The sequence below is a fragment of the Saccopteryx leptura genome, chromosome 3 (assembly GCF_036850995.1).
Source record: "Saccopteryx leptura isolate mSacLep1 chromosome 3, mSacLep1_pri_phased_curated, whole genome shotgun sequence".
Lineage (NCBI taxonomy): Eukaryota > Metazoa > Chordata > Mammalia > Chiroptera > Emballonuridae > Saccopteryx > Saccopteryx leptura.
Window position 1 is genome coordinate 26,593,226 of NC_089505.1, and position 8,403 is coordinate 26,601,628.

An 8,403-nucleotide genomic window follows, 5' to 3' on the forward strand; every position below is an offset into this window, starting at 1 on the left:
CCATTAGCTGACCTGAGATTTTTGTCAGATTTTTGGAAGATGAAAAGTAAGTGACAGTGTCACAGCACAGTGAAGCCCCCACCCAGAATAGACTCAAGTCTGCCGTTGGGTAAGTAAGAGCTGGGCTGTTTGGTAAGTGCTAGAGGTGCCATGGTTGGGAGTCGGCAGGACGGGGAATAGGAATGGGAAAGGAGGGAGGTGTAAATCCGGGGGATTAGTTAATGGCCTGCTCTGGTCTCCCCTTCCTCCATCAGACTCCCACCTCAAATCTACAGAGTGGAACAGCTGGCCTAAAATACTTTGCTGTAGGCAAAACCCACAGGTGATGATTATGCTCTCCAAGGAGCATGCGCTTTTCTAAGTGCTACACCTTGACTAATTCATATAAACTTCGCCTAGACCCTGTGCTATGAATTTAATTATTCAGAGAAGCAATGGATGCATAGGAATGAGAAGTAACTTTCTCAAGGTCACACAGCTAGTAAATAATAAGAGTAAGAATAGAAATAAAATCGGGTTGTGGCATTTGGTGCAGGAGAGCATCGTGTAGTAGGTAGTATTCCCATCTGAGCGTTCTCAGGCCTTCCCTTTCCCCGTGTATGGGTGTGGGTCCCGCAACCTCTCCCACCTACCCATGCTACAGGGAGGGTCAGCCTCCCACTGTGTTTGGGGGCACTGCATAGTGGATTGTAGGGGAAGGTGGAGGGCCAGGGGAGTGGAGGACTGAACCTGGGTCGGCACTGGTTCTTCAGGGAAAGTGGAAATGAGACGGGCAGCCTAAGGAAATGGGAAAAAGAAATGAAAACCGGGGAGGGAGGGTTAAAAAACTTATGATCACTGCATAGTGTTTTAAAACAGTGTTTTAAATCCCGTTGTTTTGAGTTTCTACGATTAGATTATCTTCTTCTGGAGCTCTTTTCTGTGACTGGACCATGTGAGTAATTACTTTATAAGCATTACAATTATAAGCCATTTTCCAGGTCATCCCAGGGGTCTGGTTGAAATTAGAGTGTGTCTTGACCCAGTGGCCTGATGGAGAAGACCTTGTGAATAAAAACCTGGTAGCATCTTTCTGAAGCACTCGTGTTTTGTGTTCTAAAATGTACTACTTCGGCCCTGGCCGGTTGGCTCAGTGGTAGAGTGTCGGCCTGGTGTGCGGGAGTCCCCGGTTCGATCTCCGGCCAGGGCACACAGGAGAGGTGCCCATCTGCTTCTCCACCCCTCCCCCTCTCCTTCCTCTCTGTCTCTCTCTTCCCCTCCCGCAGCCAAGGCTCCATTGGAGCAGAGTTTGCCCGGGCGCTGAGGATGGCTCTGTGGCCTCTGCCTCAAGTGCTAGAATGGCTCTGATTGTGGCAGAGCAATGCCCCAGATGGGCAGAGCATCGTCCCCTGTTGGGCGTACCAGGTGGATCCCAGTCGGGTGCATGCGGGAGTCTGTCTGACTGCCTCCCCATTTCCAACTTCAGAAAAATACAAAAAAATAAAAATAAATAAAAAAAAAATGTACTACTTCGATATTGTAGATAACAGGTCCTGATTGAAATACATTTTTTTTAGACATTGGTATCATTGATAGACTGTGTATAATATTGTGTTTATTATTGTTTATAGGATATTTTAAAATATGTATTAAAGAAGAAAAAAGCCATGGAAAACATGATATTCACATAGCTAGAACAGAGTGCTTAGATAGAAACACACCATATCCCATCCTTTTTGCTTTTGTTATAGTATACTACATTCCTGATCAGAAATAGAAACTCATGGAAGAAGGGCTCCTTTTCACTTTCGTGCATCATGTGTTTAGATTTCTTTTACAAAAGTCCTCTAAACAGAGAAGAATGAATGCATGATCCCCGTATTTTATCTTCATTTTTATATATGTAAAAATATATAATCTGAAATATGGCTTGCTTGTTTTAATATAAAAATGTTTTTAAATTACAAGTTAATTATTTAACCCTCCATCCCTCCCCCCACGAATCTTCCAGTGAAATAGAGCAGATATGAGCAAAGCTCATCACATTTGGGAAAGACTTCTCCTTGGAAGCAATTGTCTGTACTCCCGACACCTTGACATTAATTTAGGCAGATACAAGTAAAATTTTCATAGCTCTCTAATATGTAATTTCCTTCTATAGAAAGGTATTCAAAGGATTACCAGTAAGAGGAATTCAAAGAATTTTGGAATGTAAATTGCAATGCGATAGATGGCCCTGAACATAGATATTTCATACAATTAATTCAGCAAGGAGGTCGCTGGAAGCTCTGTTAACGCCTCCGCCAGGCCAGGGCAGAGCAAGGGAAGTTGGGATGAATTGGTTCCATGTCAGCTACCTCTTTTGAACTCTTCCCATCTCTTTCTGCAGTAGTTATTTCTGCAGTGGAGTTTTACAGACAGGTCTCTGAGGGTCAGTCGATTGCTTTATCTTATCTCTGTAGAGTGGTTTCAAGTTTTAAAATTCCTGAAGACAGACTAGGGTTGGCACCCACCAGTGGATGGTCAGAGCCCTTTGATTTTTGAAATAATTCTCTGAGCTTGGTTTGCCTTGTCATATACAACACCCTTTGTTCCTGGATTTTTCAATTCTGGTAAGTATCTGGGTGTGGCAGAGAGAATAACACACCTCAGGTGTGGGACAAGGCAGCTGAAAAGGGAAATTAAAACGGGTTCAGGTCCTGTCACATTCATGATGTTCGGCTTGTACTATTCTGTGCCTCATTCATGGTCTCAACAACTAACTCTCTTTGGCTGCAGAAATAAAGGAAAACTCAGCAGTGTGTGTATGTGTATTTAAAGACAGTTTACTGGTGAAGAATTGAAACCCTGTTGATTTAAATGGCATAAGATTGTCTCAGTGATAATGAGTCATTAAATAATTATAATTAATGGTTGTATAATGGTTTGTCCAGCCAGTTATTCCAGTATGAAGATTCATAGTAATTAACCTGCTATTACCAACTGTTTTTGAATAAGTTACTTTTAAGAGAGAACACTTAGATTTGAAATAGAAACTCTGAATTGAATCATTGAAAGTAAATTGCTGAGTGGGACTTGGAAGTTCCATATTTAAATCCTGTTTCTCTGTTCTCTGCTGTCCGTTCCGGTTACTCAGTGGGTAGTCTTAATTTGAAATGCTTCACTGAAAATTCCTATTTCCAAATTCCACCCCACCCAATTGCTAGACAAGCAACACCTCAATGCCTAACCCTTTCTTCAAGGAAAACTAAACCGGTTTCAGTGCAGATATTGAAGAGAGATGAACTAAAGACTGCATAGGAAACTCATTTGCCATGGTTAATTTCATGCGGATAAAATTTACCATTGGAGGAATCTCTTCTGAAGATGTCTAGGCGGTCAGAAGTTGACTTCAACATGATAAAATGAATTTCCAACCAACCACAAACAAATACAAATTCCTCTGTCTTATAACAGTGCATTAGCCATGCAGGAAGCCCCCTGGCCCTCCTTCTGGAGAGATGTTCCCAGTAGAACTCTTAGAACTTAGGAAAAGAGCTGATGCAGCCATCAGCAAGGAGCACCCTGGGCTCGGTGCCCTGATGAGGCACAGTGTCACCGCCCCACTGGGCGCCTGGCTGTGGGGTCAGGACATGCAGATCCCACGCGCAACAGCCTGGCACAAGCGAGGAGCCCTGGGACTGTCGAAAGGAAGTCAGGCCGCCTGTCCCCACTGCACACACCCCTATCCTTGCCTCCCCAGGTTTTCTCCTACAAGGCTCAGAAACACAGAGGCAGCTTTTATTTCAGTAACAGGAATTTAGTACCGGGGTGAACACATGCCCCATCCTCCAATTTATGTCTTAAAAGAGTAAATTCAATATTCAGAGACATTACCAACTAAAGTCGAAGCTGAGTCAAGTCACATTTGCCTTTTTCTGTTTTCACGTGCTGCAAATACCAGCACCTCCAGGGAATCTATGCTATATTTAAAAATAAACAAATGCACCTGACCAGGCAGTGGTGCAGTGGATAGAGGACTGGGATGCTGGGGATACAGGTTCAAGACCCCGAGGTCGCCAGCTTGAGCATGGGCTCATCTGGTTTGAGCAAAGCTCACCAGCTTGGACCCAAGGTCGCTGGCTTGAGCAAGGGGTTACTTGGTCTGCTGAAGGTGCACGGTCAAGGCACATATGAGAAAGCAATCAATGAACAACTAAGGTGTTGCAACAAAAAACTAATGATTGATGCTTCTCATTTCTCTCTGTTCCTGTCTGTCTGTCCCTATCTATCCCTCTCTCTGACTCTCACTTTGTCTCTGTAAAAAAACCAAACAAACAAATACTACCTTTACATTTCTCAGCATAGAATGCTACTGCTGTACTTCCTGACCGACCTGATTCATAATAACTTTCAGGTCCAAGTGATGTTCATAGCCTCATTGCCCCAGGGGCCCGGCAAATCAATGGATGAAGTCATGAGGGCATAGAGGGGCACTATCCTTGGATCATGTTAAAGCCGTGTTAAAGGGAAGCCACTTCCAGCCAACCCCTGCTTCCAGCCCTTCACCTGAGCCCAGTTCAGTTTACGTATAAAACATGCCTAGTTGCTCACCTTCTTTTACATGACAGTTTTTGTTGTTGTTGTTGCTTTTGTTTTTGTCAAAAGTTTTCAAAATTTATAGCTGTGTAATGCTCGGACTGCTCTGGGAAATAAACAGGAATGGAGAATGTTAGACACAAACCACCCAGTTCCTGTGGTCTTTCTTCTATGCAGGCCAACGAGAGAAGCACTACTTGGTCGCTATGTTTGTTTCAGCAACAGAGCAGCCCAATCCTTCCTTCACCCTGGGGGTGAGTGAGTCATCAGGACATGAGTTAGGACTGGCAGACAAAGGTAGACAACTTCCACATGCTAAAACATGGCACTTTCTCCTGCAACCCCTTTATCACCGAACAAAGCTTGTAAAAACAGACAAAATGAGGCTCCGCAGAGAAGCTGCAGAAGGCTCATAGTCTGCGCCAAGCCGACATGTTAAACACAGGGTTTTCATTTGCACGAATTAACTGATAGGAATGTTTTTTCTTTTTCCTTTTGAGTTCTACAAATGCTTCTTAAGAGTTCTGTAAAAAAAAAGTCATTGTCGTCACTGTATAGAATTATGATAGAATATTCTCAGCACAAGATTAGAAGTTATATTTTCTTTAGAGGAATGCACATGAAAAATTCCAAAAATATTCATGTCCAGATATTAATAGATGTAACTAAAAAGATTCTATGGTAGAGTAGTTACAATAATATCTACTATTTATCACTCCCTTACTATATGCCAGGCTTTATTTCATTTGATCTTAACAACAATCCCACTAGGTAAATACATTATTATCTCCATTTAAGAGTTAGGGATGCTGAAGCTTAGAGAGGTTAGTGGCTTTCAAAGTAAATAATAGAGCCATCAAACAGATTAGTTTAATTCCAAAATTCTTTCTCCTAATCATGTGTGTGTTGAGTTGGCTGACTCCTAGCCACCCTCTGAATGAGGGGTGTTCACAATGTCCTGCCTTCAATAACCCAGCTCAGCTCCTGCAGACTCATGCTTATGGCATTTTTTTTTTTTTTTTGTATTTTTCTGAAGCTGGAAACGGGGAGAGACAGTCAGACAGACTCCCGCATGCGCCCGACCGGGATCCACCCGGCACGCCCACCAGGGGCGATGCTCTGCCCACCAGGGGATGATGCTCTGCCCCTTCCGGGAGGTCGCTCTGCCGCGACCAGAGCCACTCTAGCCCCTGGGGCAGAGGCCAAGGAGCCATCCCCAGCACCCGGGCCATCTTTGCTCCAATGGAGCCTCCCTGCAGGAGGGGAAGAGAGAGACAGAGAGGAAGGAGGGGGTGGAGGTGGAGAAGCAAATGGGCGCTTCTCCTATGTGCCCTGGCCGGGAATCGAACCCGGGTCCCCGCACGCCAGGCCGACGCTCTACCGCTGAGCCAACCGGCCAGGGCCCATTTTTTTTTTAAGTGAGAGAGACAGAGACAGAGAGAAGGACAGACAGTTGGGAAGGGAGAGAGAGGAGAAGCATCAATCCTTCGTTGTGGCATCTTAGTTGTTCAGTAATTGCTTTCTCATATGTGCCTTGACCGGGAGGCTACAGCAGAGCAAGTGACCCCTTGTGTAAGCCAACAACCTTGGTCTCAAGCCAGTGACTTTTGGGATCAAGCCAGAGACCTTTGGGATCAAGCCTGCGACCTTTGGGACCGAACCTGTGACAGTAGAGTCATGCCTATCATCCCACATTCAAGCCGGATGAGCCCACGCTCAAGCCCGCGACCTTGGGGTTTTGAACCTGGGTCTTCTGCATCCCAGTCCGATGCTCTATCCACTGCACCACTGCCTGGTCAGGCCCTTATGGCTTCTTTTGTGGAGTCAATCTGTCTTGTATTTGTTCTTTCTCTTTTGCTGCTTTCAATTTTTTTTTTCAACATTACTATCATTCCAAAGAAGCCTGCCTCTGACGATGTGCCTGAGGTAGGCCAGCCTCCATTCTGTCATTTCTGCCTCCAGTGGTATTTCAGGCTCAGTTTGCCCTAGGACCCATTTTGTCTCTCTGGTGGCCCAGGTTCTGTAGAGCTCTTCTCCAACACTGTATTTCTCATCACCGTACACCAATATATAAGCTTTAAAAGATTTTGTTTTGCTTTTCTAAAATTACTACATAAATTTCAGCACTATTAATGTGCTAAAATGAATTGTAAGTCAGCAAGAGGAGGTTTTAACACCAAAACACTTCCCTTTGTTTCATGGCACATTGCCTTAATTCGGATTCCTGAGATCAGATCTGGAAGCTAGGTAGTTCACTGGGCAAGTGGGCCCAGGAGGCACAAATACGGAATGAGAAGAGTAGGCCAGTTCAGGAGAAAGACAATCAAGCATGTGCTTCTAGTCATATCCCTGCAACTAGAGCTCAATATTTCTGGGGACCCTCTTAGGAGGTATACAGAGTGGACCCCAAAATAGTCCTACTGAAGGACAGGGGCACTGGGTTATTTATCCAGTGACTGCTGTTCTTCATTGTTCGTGTGTGGGCTGGGTGAGCTCTTACGGTGCCAGGAATGCTCTCATTCTAAGAGGCAGAAAGATGGACACTGGGGTAGAAAGCTTTCTGGTGCCATATAACTGGAGTGAGCCAATTGCAGGTCCCATTCTGAGACCACTTCCAGAACCACTTGTTTTAGATTGGTTTTCTCCAAAAGATTTGGGTGGAGGTAGTATATGGGAGGGGATCCCAGGAATCCCAAATGAGGAAGAGACGAAAGTGATATAGGGAGGGGAGAAAAACCAATAGAGTATATATTGATATTACTACTACTGGCCTGACCTGTGGCGGTACAGTGGTAAAGCGTTGACCTGGAATGCTGAGGTTGCCAGTTCGAAACTTTGGGCTTGCCTGGTCAAAGTACATATGGGAGTTGATGCTTCCTGTTCCTCCCCCCTTTTCTCTCTTTCTGTCTATCTCTAAAAATGAATGAATAAAATCTAATATATATATTACTACTACTGATGACTACTGTAGGCAACTGAGGCTCAACCCTGCTACCAATCCTCTGAGCACCATCTGGAACCTGCTATAGAACTGTCTACACAGCTGTCCCAGAAAAGATGCAGAAGCTGGAACATTTAACTGACCTGTCTCTTAATGGCTGAGGCTTCACTTGAGGTGCTAAGTCCTTAGCACTTCAGAGGAGCCCGGTGCATGGCCTGAGCGAGCTGGCCAAGTCCCCCAGGCAAAGAGACAGAGAGACACAGCTGCAGGGGTGCTCAGAAGTGGGCCAAGGGGCATTCAAGGTGAGCATAAAAAGCATCTGCGGCCCTGGCCGGTTGGCTCAGCGGTAGAGCGTCGGCCTGGCGTGCGGGGGACCAGGGTTCGATTCCTGGCCAGGGCACATAGGAGAAGCGCCCATTTGCTTCTCCAGCCCCCCCCCTTCTCTCTGACTCTCTCTTCCCCTCCCGCAGCCGAGGCTCCATTGGAGCAAGGATGGCCCGGGTGCTGGGGATGGCTCCTTGGCCTCTGCCCCGGGCACTGGAGTGGCTCTGGTCACGGTAGAGTGATGCCCTGCCCTGGAGGGGCAGAGCATCGCCCCCTGGTGAGCAGAGCGTAGCCCCTGGTGGGTGTGCCGGGTGGATCCCGGTCGGGCGCATGTGGGAGTCTGTCTGACTGTCTCTCCCCGTTTCCAGCTTCAGAAAAATACAAAAAAAAAAAAAAAAAAAGGCATCTGCTACACACACTTATGATCATTAACAGAAATCAGGCTAGGAAACACTTCTCTGGATCATTTACCCCATTCACTGCCATGGCTTCTCATAGTCTATAACAGTGGTAGTCAACCTGGTCCCTACCACCCACTAGTGGGCGTTCCAGCTTTCATGGTGGGCAGTACCGAAGCACCC